Below are 12145 nucleotides of genomic sequence, written 5' to 3'. Positions count from 1 at the left end.
GTGGGTCAAAGTTCCAAGCATAAGACATTGTTCAAAACAAGAGCAATTAAAAGGCCTTTAAATAACAGGAAATGGGCATGATATGGTTTACCTGTGCATAAAGGGTATGTATGTGGGGGGGGAGAATTCATAACCTAGAAAATCAACGCTAATAAGAATAGAACACAAGTTTTTAAAATTATAATAAACAGCTAATATAAAACTGCTGCAGAGCTTCATTATCGAAAAAGGGTGATCTGCTGTGACAAGAGAGAGAATTCTGGAGACAGCAAAGGAGCTGACAAGTAGCTTTGCTAATTTGCATGATTTTATCACAAGTCTCATATTTGGTCCTCTTCCTAAAGCTTCAGCACCTAGAATTATATGAATAGCTGAAAGTCTCAGCTTTCATAAAAAATAAAGAAGAAATCTTGATTTGTTGGGCTGATTCGTGACTTTTTATTGTTAGGGATTAACAATATTGAGAAAACATAAATGGAATTCTTAGCCAAGATGACAGATATGTTTGGGCCAGACTACCGCTCACCTTATCCATGAATAATAGTTTACCCCAGATGTCCCAATCCCCTGATTAAGGTAGCAGTAGTCTCTGTTGATCCAATCACAAACACAAGAGGGATCCCCAGTCCCCAACCTATTGTACAGCTCTGTCAAGCTGCTGCAGAGCCACTCCATGTCCCCTTAACCACTAACCTGACTATCCTAGGTATCAGTCAGGCTGTTGCAGACTCCCCATACATGTAAGGGGTTAAGGATTTGGCTATTCATTTCTCTGTTTCTATTTCTCCATGTCATCTCTAGGAGGAGGACTTCAGTGCCCCTTCAGTCTCTGACTTCTCTGCTGTCATCTCTAGGAGGGGGAGTTCAGTGCTCCTTCAGTCTCTGGCTTCTCTGCTGATATTACTGATGAGTGTCAATTAGGGTCATTTACAGTGGTGGTTCTCTCTGATGTGCAATTTTGTTCACTAGACTGACGCCAGCTATGGGAAATTTACTGCTTCTAAATTTTTACTGCAAAAGAAGACAAATGAGAAGCAACAAATATTAATCTCAAATACACAACAAAACAAACTTTCTTGAAAATGCTGTAATACATACCATGCACGAGACACTAAAATCTTTTTGTTATAGATGTCTTAATAGATGCTATATAATGTGTGTAGTCGGGACACTGTGAAATAAGAATTTGATTGTTGTGGCCGAGATCACACCACCGAAGACTGCTCTTGCATGTAACATTAAGGAAACCAGAAAGGATGCCATTTTCAAACCCGCATGCCTAAAGTGAGGCACCTAAGTACATATTTAAGTGCCTAAGTAACTGTGTTTTCCACTGAAGTCAAATGTGCAGAACTTGTATGTAAGTCAGCGGCCTCTGTGCTTGTGCACCTGTTAAGAAACTTGAGCTACCTCCCTACATGGCTAAATATGGATTCAAGTACCTAGATTCAGGTATTCGTCTGAAAAATTTGCCTTAAATAAAAATAAGACAAAATATTTTTAAAGTCTGAATTATGGAAACAAATAGGAATTAGTCACCCTTTATTTACATAGATTTAGACCAATCTCCATACATAGTCCTGGCCTTAAAAGGCTTGCATTCTAATGACTCAATCCTATGCCCACTAAACTCAATATCAAAGTTCCCATTTACTTTAGTGGTTCTGACTGAAGTCTAGATTCAGACACAACAATAAAACTTCAATCCTGCAGATCACCTGAGCATGTCTAACTTTAAGCATGAATGATCCCACTTAATTCAATAGGACATGCTCATATGCTTAAAGCTATCCATGTGCTTAGCTGCATTGCTGGATCAGGACCCAAGTGAGGGGTTATCAACAGACAGAAAATGAGTAAAAAGTACCCAATGATGAGATCTGGCAAAAAAGGTAAATAGCCAATTAGTTTTCTCAATCACCTTGGTTTGTTTGGAGAGGTTTGGTGCCAAAAGTAGATTTAGAAAGAAAAAAAAAAGTACTTTTCGTTCTGAGAAACTTAGTATCCTGATGTTTTGTACACCATCTGTGAAATTAAATTATACAAAAATTTAACTCGAAAAATTATAATATAATAGCAGGTTGGATCATATGGTCTATAATTCAAAGAACACTAGTGTATTCCTGAAATGTGAGGTCATGCAAGAGTCCAATTTCAACCTTGTCTCTCAGGTCTTAAAATCATTTTGTGCATTCTTATGGAAAGCTAACTTTTAGGGATCCAATAAGAATATATTTTCAGTGATGGACTAAGAAGAAATATGTGCAGAAAATATTTTCTGTTCTTTTCATAATCTAAGACACTTGACTTATTTCACAGTTCACTTCAGAATCCCAGTTTTGCTTTAACATTTATGATCTTTCTTCTGTTTGCAGCATGGCATGCCAACTTCCCCATTATAGCCATTAATTTTAGAAAATCAATACTCTGATAAAATACTCTTTATTTCCACTTTTATCTTGTGTATTTATCTTCTTGTAAATAAACTTCAAATTATTCAAAAGCACTGTTAATTAATTATTTGATATTCATTTGCTCCTTTCAACCAGATCTGAAATTAGAGGGAAGAGGTAATACTGTATTGTGGTTTTCTGAAATGGATACATCATCAATAAGAATACAATACATAGTATTATAAATTCTAGTGGTATGTATTGAATTATGCTGTTATGTGAGACATATTAATTGATAATTGATTGTCAATTAATTGTTAATTGATTCCTGGGCAGGAACAATTGTATTGCAAATTTAACCATGGGCATTGTGGTCATTTGTCTTCTATTGTAATGAAAAAGGAAAGTCTGTAAGTGTTTTGCTCTACTGTTTTCAATAATTATTGTAACTGTTTATGTGTGAAATGACTAAAAGGATATTATTGTAAGTTCGTATAATGTAGTTTAGTCTATTCAACATCTGATTCAAAAACTCCAATTGACCTCGGTGACCTTTAGATAAGGTCCTCAAAACACTGACTTTTCTGACTTGTTGATAAGATATAAATGAGACCAATGATTTCAAAAAATCTGTGAAAATCATTTATAAATATAATGTTTTGCCAGAGCAAAAGGGATACAAAGTGTATACAATAACAGCAGTGATCATTATCAACATTTACAGATATTGTGCGGTCAGGTGCAATGTGTGTCATAATCTTGTGCAATTCCTACAAAGAGTGAACAGTGCATATTTTGTGAACTGATCCCTTATCTGTTTTGATATTTTATTATTTACTTTTTGGGGGATTGCAGTAGCCTCCTGAGCAGAGCTGGTCAGAAAATATTTGTTGAAACAGTTTTCTGTTGGAAAATGTCATTTGGCTAAAAACATTTTTTTTTGGTAAAATCCTATATATTTGAATGACATTTTCCATAGAAAAAAAGTTTTTGAGATAACAAAAAAGAGTGATTTGGAATAGCTTTTTTACATTTAGGAAAATTTTCAAAACATTTGTTGTTTATTTTTATTTTTTTAAACATTTTTATATTTTATTATTTTTACATTATGTCATGACATGTCAGTAGTGCATAATATGACATGCTCATGTCTTTTAATGACAATATGGTATATTAAATCATGTCAAGATATGTTATTCACTACTACCTCAGACGTCATCGCAATGTAAAAACAATTAAAGTAATGTAAAAACCAGGGGCGGCTCCAGGCACCAGCGCTCCAAGCAGGGTGCCTTCGGCGGCTTGCCTGCGGAGGGTCCACTGGTCCCGTGGCTTCGGTGGACCTCCCGGAGGCGTGCCTGCGGAGGGTCCGCTGGTCCCGCGGGACCAGCGGACCCTCCATGCTTGGGCCGGCAAAATGTCTAGACACACCCCTGGTAAAAACAATACAATTAACATAAAAAGAAAATTAAAAATTACATAACATTAAAATAAAATTTTCATTTTGAAATTTAATTTTGAAATTGTCCTATATTAAATTTTCCAAAATTGATTTTTTTCAGAATTTCCATTTTCATGGGAAAAAAATTGGGAAAATATTTATTTGCAATGAAAACAGGGAGATATATAGATCAGTATGTTAAATGTAATTGTGTTTTTTCAAATAAATATGAGAGAAAAGAGTCCATTGTATCTGACATAATGAGCTAAATATCATGTATGGACAGTCTTTGAGGTGAAGTTTAGGCTATAATGGAAGTAGAAGTGTTAAAAAATCAATGAAAATGTGAAATCCAAATAAAGGTCAAGACAAGCCAGGTCACTATGAGCAATCCAATTACCATTTTTCACACAGTGGGCCAAATTCTCAGTTAAACTGATGTAGATTCCTTGAAACTCTGATATGGACACCAAGGAAAATCAATGGTAAGGTCAAAGGAGCTACTTCAGGTTTATACCTTTGCAAGTGTGTGTAAATGTTGGCCTATTGTGTATTATGAGTACCAGATATTTGATAAAATTGAGAAAAAAATTTCATCAGTTTAAATAATTTGTTTAGCTAGTGTATCTGCCATGTTTGTTTTTGCTGTCACTTGCATGATTAAAGGGATGAAAAACACTGTAAGAGAAGAGGTGACCAGGGAAGCCGAGGTGTAAAGCGGATTAAATGGACTCAGAAAATGATGTTGTGCAGCAGTGCTGTTACAATGCCTTTCTTATTCTTGTTAAAAAATAAGGACAAGGTAATCCCCTACAGTGCTTAAATGGCATTCCTAACAATGAAATTTGATGCCTTATGGTGAGGTTTGATGTCTCAGATTTTAGTAACTCAGTGTGATGTTATGAGACAGAAGGGGCCATCATAATCATTTAGGCTGACCTCCTGCACATGACAGGGCACCGAACTTCACCCATCAACTACTTTAATAGACTCATAATATAAGGCTGAATTACTAAAATCCTCAACTCTTCATTTAAAGAATCCTCCACTTATTCTAATTCAAACCAACAAGTAACCCTTGCCCCAGGCTGAAGAGGAAGACAAAAAAAATCAAGGTCTCTGACCAGGGGAAAATTCCTTCCCAATCCCAAATATGGTGATCAGTTAGGACTGTGAGCATGTGGGAGAGACCCACCAGCCCTCCCCATCCAGTGTGCCATCTGCAGCAATTGGATATATTTGTCAAATAACAGTCACAGCCGGCCTATATGCCATTGTAGGCAATCTCATTATTGCCATCCCCTCCATGAAATTATCAATCTCAGTCTTAAAACAAGTTAGTATTTTGCCCCTACTACTCCCCTTGGAAGTCTGATCCAGCACTTCACTCCTCTGATGGTTAGAAATCATTGTCTAATGTGGACACAAGAACAAATGAAAGATGAAAGAACAGGGTAAGAGCTATTTAGAAAAGCTGGACATGCACAAGTCCATGGGGCCGGATCTAATGCATCTGAGAGTGCTGAGAGAGTTGGCTGTTGTGATTGCAGAGCCATTGGTCATTATTTCTGAAAACTTGTGGCAATCGGTGGAGGTCCCAGATGACTGGAAAAAGGCAAATATAGTGCCCATCTTTAAAAAAGAGAAGAAGGAGAATCTGGGGAACTACAGAGCAATCAGCCTCACCTCTGTTTCTGGGAAAATCATGGAGCAGGTCTTCAAGGAGTCCATTTTGAAGCACATGGAGGAGAGGAAGGTGATCAGGAACAGTCAACATGGATTCACCAAGGGCAAGTCATGCCTGACCAAACTGATTGCCTTCTATGATGAGATAACTGGCTCTGTGGATATGGGGAAAGTGGTGGACATGATCTACCTTGACTTTAGCAAAGCATTTGATATGGTCTCCCACAATTTTCTTGCCAGCAAGTTAAAGAATTGAATTGGATGAATGGCCTATAAGGTGGCTAGAAAGCTGGCTAGCTCATCAGACTCAACGAGTAGTGATCAATGGCTCAATGTCTATTTGGCAGCCAGGATCAAGTGGAGTGCCCCAAGGCTCGGTCCTGGGGCTGGTTTTGTTCAGCATCTTCATTAATTATCTGGATGATGGAATGGATTGCACCCACAGTTGGATGGTTAGGATAGGGTCCAGAATGACCTAGACAAATTGGAGGATTGGGCCAAAAGAAATCTGATGAGGTTCAACAAGGAGAAGTGCAGAGTCCTGCACTTAGGACAGAAGAATCACATGCACTGCTATAGACTGGGGACCGACTGGCTACACGGCAGTTCTGCAGTTCTGCAGAAAAGGACCTGGGGATTACAGTGGATGAGAAGCTGGATATGAATCAGCAGTGTGCACAGTTGAGGCCACATCTGGAGTATTGTATCCAGTTTTGGGCCCCCTACTCCAGAAAGGATGTGGACAAATGGGATAGAGTCCATCTGAAGGCAATGAAAATGATTGGGGGGTCAGGGGCACATGACTTATGAGGAGAGGCTGAGGGAACTTGGCTTATTTAGTCTGCAGAAGAGAAGAGTGAGGGGGGATTTAATAGCAGCCTTCAACTACCTGAAGGGGGGTCCAAAAAGGATGGAGCTCGGCTGTTCTCAGTGGTGGCAGATAACAGAATAAAGAGCAATGGTCTCATGTAGCAGTGCAGGAGGTCTAGGATGGATATTAGGAGAGTGGTGAAGCACTGGAATGGGTTACTTAGGGAGATGTCTCTTCCCCTGTTGTTGTAGGACTGGCCACTCTTCTATTCTTCCTTGCTCTCACATCTTCTGTTACTGCCTGCCTCTCCCCTTCATTTCCCAATTCAGTGAACCTTTTCTTCATCTCTGTCTTTCCTTCACTAGCCAGTCTTTTCCTCTGCCTTGTTCTCAGTCTCGTGATTCCATAGGCCACTTTCCTCATCCAACAGTCTACCCTCACAGTTCTCTATTCCAGCATACATCTTCAGTCTTGATGTTTCCTTTCAGTCTCCTTTCTCCTTCCCGCCATCATCCACTCAACTCCCCCTGGAAACTCAACCATAGTTTCTGGCTGCATCTCCAAACCTCAGATCTTCTCTTCCATCAGATCTATGAGGCGGCACTTCATACAAACAAAGCACCTTTCTAATATCCTTAAACAAAGATTGTAAATGGCTAGCCAACTACAAAAGCAGTTTCTCCTCCCTTGGTGTTTACACCTCAACTGCTAGAAGAGGGCCTCATCCTCTCTTATTGAACTAACCTCGTTATCTCCAGACTGATTCTGGCCTGCATATTTATACCTGCCTCTGGAAATTTGCATTACGTGTCTGACGAAGTGGATATTCACCCATGAAAGCTTATGCTCCAATACGTCTGTTAGTCTATAAGGTGCCACAGGACCCTTTGTTGCTTTTTACAGATCCAGACTAACACGGCTACCCCTCTGATACTTTCTACACTAATGTATATCTTGCAGCTTCCGCATTTAGTCATCTCTATTGTCTCTTCCATTCTACAGGTCAATGGCACTGCTGTCGCTGTAGTTGTCAGAGCCTTCCCTCCTAAGCTTCTGCCAAGAAGGGGAAAAAACAACAACAAACAAACACCACACACACACACCTTCCTCCCAGCTTACAAACTTCTGCTGAAACTCTTGTTTTCAGCTCTGTTTGCTGACTCTAGGACCAGTAGCTGGCTGCCTTTATAGGCCTCCTGTTTAGGGAATTGCTTCCATCTATTCAAGGTTCAGCTGTGCCCAAAGGCTCTGCTTCTTTTACAACAGACTGTCCACTACTGACATTCTTTTCCACTATATTTAATCCATACATTGACATTTGCACTCCTACTTATGGTCAAGATCCTGCAATTCTTCTATATGCAATATTCACATTAAAGTAAATGGAAACTCAGTTTGAGTTCAGTTACTTTGTAAAATATAGGTTGTACTATCTTTCTCCCTTTCTCTTCAAGGGTAGATTTAGCTAGGTAAGGACTTTAGATGCACCCCACTCTTAGTATGCTGGGAGCATATTTTACTGACAATGGGAATATAGTCTCTGATTCATCAAAGAATTTAAGCATATATGTGACTTTATTTAATGAATCATGCTTAAAATGTTTTACTGGATCAGCGCATAATGTCCTATACTAAAATACTGCTTTTTTTTTGGCCCTGATCCTGCAAAATTTTATGCATATGCTTAACTTCTAATAACACAAGTAGTACCATTGAGTTCACTGGGACTACTCACAGGATCCAAGTAAAGCATATGCATAAGTCTTTGAAGAATCAGGGTCTTAGCTGCCACATATATCCAGTCAATGAGAATTGCTTCTGAATCTCAGAAGAATATGTAGTGTCTAACTGTGAGGCTGTCTGAACTCACTGATTAATTCAAAACAATTCTGTTTTAATCAACACTGAAATCCTGATGTGAAATGTTGTATGTATGGGAATTATAATGTGAGAAATGATCACATTTTAGGTTCCATATTGAGTACAGATGGCTACAGATTCTTTAATATATGTATCCATTTGGCATTTGCACATTTGTGTATAGCAGTCTCCTTCTCATTTATGTTTAATGATGGATTGAATCCAAACATTGCAAGATGTTCTCCAGCATGTTAAGCTTCTGTTAAGTGGACTGATAGTAGGATCCTTCTGCATGGGATCCTTTGTGCTCTCAGCATGCTTGCATTCCAAGACATTCCAGTTTCATTTTTTACAGAGTTTAATTGACAGTATGTCATATATAAGCAAATAACGGCATAAAGAGCCTCCTTGGTTATACAGGGAGATGCCTGACCTGACACGAATGCAGTAGGGACACATTGTCATATCCCAACTAACCTCTCAATTTTATTTGAACTCAGACCCAGTCCTGTAAATATTTGAAAGAAAATTAGAGCTTTGCTATAATATTATTTGTCAAACTGCATTTACTCCTGCACCATAGCTGCAATTTTCAATAAGCATGAATTACTCAAGATCATTTATATTTTGTGGGGGGAATAGAATTCCAGACACTCATTCCATCATTATGATATGTTTCTGTCTTCTTGCCTCTGTTCCCCCCAGCCCAAATAATGTGTGTTTCTTTACTGCTGGAAAGTAGGAGAATAATTAAATGAATTCCCACTAAATAATTCAATTCACTGAGATAAAAGCTTGTTCTCAGGTCAGGTCCAGTGAGCTAGCCATTTGAACATTACTTTTCTAATGGAAGAAATAGCATGTTCATTAGGAATAGACTTGAAATTTGCTGATAATCATAATATGGGAAATTCTAAGTGGCTGCCTTTGTGTGCGTATGCATGTTAATACTATGAAAAATAGGAGGCACTGGAGCTGTTGAGGGTTTACTGTAGCTTAGGAGTACTCTTAGATTCCTTGCTGACTTTGCAGTGTCTTCAAGTAACACTTTCTATCTTTTTTACTTAGCTAGAAGTCTGTCCCATGGCCTGGTTTCAGTTATACATTCTTTTGTCACCTCCTCGTTGGACTACAGCAATATGATACATGTGGGCATGAAGCTGTCAGTTCTTAGGAAATTCCAACTAGTACAGAACACTGCAGTGTATCTTATCAGTAATCCAGGCTACTGAAAGCACATAAACGTGTGCTTTACTCACTATGCTGGCTTTCCATATAATATTGAGTCACGTTCAAGGTGTCAGTATTTATCTTTAAGGCGCTTAATGATCTTGGCCTAAGATATCTAGAAGTTCAGGTGATCTTTTAAAAGGAGACAATGGTCTGGCACATCAGACACAAAGAAAGTTCATGTAATCGCTATATAATATAATATAAAACAGTAGCTGTTATTAATTAATAAACTATTGCCTCATTTCTCTAGCCATTCTTTCTCACCTGTAAAATGTGTTCTTGCAGTTTCTCATACAAAGATTCTTCCAGAGGCAGCCCCTCTTTTGGCCTGTTAAATTGGCTCTGCTGGAAGCATCATTGAGAAGTCACTGCTTATCAAAGAACCAATTTATTTCTGCAATGAACAGGTGGGCTGGCAATAGCGGGCAGTAGCTTTTAAAAATCTAACTTTATTTGACAGTTTTTGAAGAGTAATAAAGTTGTTAGCAAGTCTGTTTGCAGAATGAAGTGGCAATTAACCTTGGGTTGATTCCTTGATCCATTCAAGAAAGTGGCAAAATTCCTACTGATTTCCATGGGGCCAAGATTTCTCCCCTTGACTTTAACAGTGTCTATTTAGGTCCAATACTGGCCATAACCTCATATTTATTTTAATACAGGTATATACATAACACTAAGAGCTGTGTATGAAACAAATATTTTAAATTGGAAAGACAGTTAATATTGTGACAAAGGGTCTGGTATCTGTCGGTAAGTAATTGTGGAGTATAATTGCGTTACGACTGAGTTATGAAAGTCTCTAGACTGCATTTGTAAACACCAAGAAAATGATGTGTAATGTATCTCACTCGGCAGGCCAGGAACTGTCTCTTTAGCCTGGAAGTTAAGCACTTGAAAGGAGGTCAATTAGCACCCCTTAAAGACCTTGCTCCCCACAAGCGAAAGTTATCTTGAGTGTGGAAGGATGCAAATGTTTACAGGCACTTTAAAGGAGTGTTTGGGGGCAAACCCCAGGCTGGGGGTAGCGGAGGAGTTCTCAGTCAGGCTCCAGGCAGGAGCTGATACCAAGGGTCAGAGTCTGAGTCAGGTTTCAGGGTCCAAGTCAGGAGGTGAATTCAAATCAAGCTAAAGTAAAAGCCAAACATCCAGGGCCAGGAATAGTCATGGTAACTAGAGAAGATCCATGCTGTGACCTGGACACTTCCTGGAATGCCCCTTGGGTTTATATAGGGAGGGAATTAGGAGCCATGGGAGGAAGCAAAGAAAAAGAGTTTGTTTTGAGAAGAGCACTGGCTGGGAAGGCAGACTTGAAAACTGTAAGTAAGGAAATTGCTTCCTGTTGTTTGTTCCTAGGTGGTCAGGGAAATAGGATTTTGTGTACATTCTTTGTCAGTAAAACAAGATCACACCAACAAAATATATGACTCATTTAATCAATTCTACCTCCTAATAGAAAACAGCCAACATGGCCCTGAATGTTAGCTAACAGTTCAGGCCAAAGGGGCAACAAGAGACCCTGGAAGACAGGAAGAGGCGATAAATTTCTGTCAGTCTCTGACAAAAGTAGGCCAGTTGCCCTCTAGAAATGTCATGTGTTTGTTTTTTATTACAAGAGAGCTTTATCTCAACCACATGGAAACTGTGGACATGAACTTAAAGGTTTCAAGTTCACACTAATGCAGCCTTCCTCGTAGTTTGCACTTGCAGCTTCCACATGGGAGAAATACAGTGCATCATTTTGGTGCACACTGCTATTCAATTCTCCTTAGCCATGCCCTAACACCCAATATGCATTCCTTCCTTAATACTCTCATTTAGCTGGAAAGCATCTAAGTGTTGTCATTTCATATTTTGCTTGACATACTTGTATCTCAGCTTCAAAAGGAGAATTCTTCCTGATATTTGAATTGTTTTGTGTCATGGCACTGAGACAAAGCGAAGGATTTCTGGACAAGAGGGGAGAAGTAAGGGGTTTCAGTGAACAGAACATTTGACAAGGTGCAGTGCTAGTTATCAAACTTGGAGTCCTGCTATTCCCACATAGTATGAAACACAACACAAAAGAAAAAAGATGTAAGGAAAAATCTGCTAACTTAGTGGAATGCAAGGTACACTTAAGCATCCTCATCTATGCACAATGGTCCATGCTCAGAGGCTTCATTAGGTATCTTCAACAGCAGCCCTCCACATTCAAAGTCAGAGTCTGCACAGCTATAACAGCCTCTCTTTTATGTCAATCCTCCGGATAACGGGGGGGGGGGGGGAAGGGTGACATCATGAAGAGAACAGCACTGAGGAGGGAATCTCCATATTACTTAAGCAAAGCATGTTTTGGCTGCATGAGAGTGGAACCTGCTAGGCACAGCAATCTCCAGCTGCCATAATGGCTATCTGGGCTACTGGCAGTTAGGGGAAATTAAAATAGCCTTGATGCCCCAGAATTAGAGGAACACAAAATTGGCCTATACCCATATTTGCATATTTACCCGAGCAGCAGCAAGGAATCTTCATCAGCTGATCTAAGGACTCCTCAGCTGCAAAGCTAAACTTCTCGCTCAGGCATTCTGGAGGTGGGGTTGGGCCATGCCACTACCTAGATAGCTAGCCAGATCATTCTGATCATCATCTTGCTTTCTCATCCCCGTTCAGTTTCAACAATCAATATTCTCATTAACTTCTAGGGCTAAATATTAGTGGTTTGATGCCATTTGAAAGGTGGGA

Source organism: Mauremys mutica, chromosome 5 (genome assembly GCF_020497125.1).
Source record: "Mauremys mutica isolate MM-2020 ecotype Southern chromosome 5, ASM2049712v1, whole genome shotgun sequence".
NCBI classification, from domain to species: Eukaryota; Metazoa; Chordata; order Testudines; family Geoemydidae; genus Mauremys; species Mauremys mutica.
This window is presented reverse-complemented; position numbering follows the sequence as displayed.